Here is a 697-nt window from a genome sequence, read left to right as displayed (position 1 = left end):
ACCAAACACCACCGCCACCTGCGCGAGGCCCAGCAGGCACAGCGTCGACATTCGCACTTTCGCCACGGGCGCCACTGGGAGACCAACGGGGCCGAGGATAGCGGTTTCGCCTCGGCCGGCGCCCTAGGAGGCTTGAGAATTGCAGCCTAGGGGGCCTGGAGATTGGCCGCATCCCCCGGAGAGTGGGCTTCACCACGACTGTCCAGCTGCTCTGGCCTGGGGCCGTTGACGAATCGGCGGCGACGAAAGCAGCGGCTAGTCCCCGAGGAAAAGGGGGCGGGGCGAAGGGGAGGCGGCCAGGCAGAGCTGGGGAGATTTGAGTGGCGCGTTGAACGGGCGCAGATTCGTCAGGCGGGCGGGGCGAATGGGTGGACGAGACGCGGGCTCCTCTGCTCCTCTTGCCTGCCCCTTCCTTGCGCGGCCAAACGTCCCAGAGGCTGCAGATTCGCCACAGGTTCTGGCCCCAGCTCTTGCCTCCCTTTACCCGCTTGGGTGAAGTCAAGAAAATAATGCCTGTTTAGGCAAGCCCTGTTGGCAAGTCAGCTACTTTTCTGGATTTTCTTCCAATACAAATCGGGGGACTGCCCAACTCCGACCCGAGGAAAGTGGCTATGGCCCAAAGCTCCTTAGAGTCTGATGAGGATTTCCGGCTGAGCATCGGGGCCTGAGTAATCCCGGGGAGCCGGCCTCACGAATC

General features: G+C 63.0%; 1 protein-coding gene across 2 annotated transcripts in view; it reads right to left on the bottom strand.

Annotated features, from left to right (window-relative positions):
* Positions 1-667, bottom strand: part of SETD1A (SET domain containing 1A) — a 21,109-nt gene extending 20,442 nt beyond the window's left edge. For both annotated transcript variants that reach the window (XM_014529832.1, XM_014529833.1), the window contains exon 1: positions 19-667. The gene's annotated coding sequence lies outside the window, so the exon portion shown is untranslated. The remainder of the gene's footprint in view (positions 1-18) is intronic.
* Positions 668-697: the final 30 nt, after the last annotated feature.

Source organism: Myotis brandtii, unplaced genomic scaffold, assembly GCF_000412655.1.
Source record: "Myotis brandtii unplaced genomic scaffold, ASM41265v1 scaffold698, whole genome shotgun sequence".
NCBI classification, from domain to species: domain Eukaryota; kingdom Metazoa; phylum Chordata; class Mammalia; order Chiroptera; family Vespertilionidae; genus Myotis; species Myotis brandtii.
Note: the sequence above shows the minus strand (reverse complement) of the source record. Positions and strands in the feature narration are given on the sequence as shown.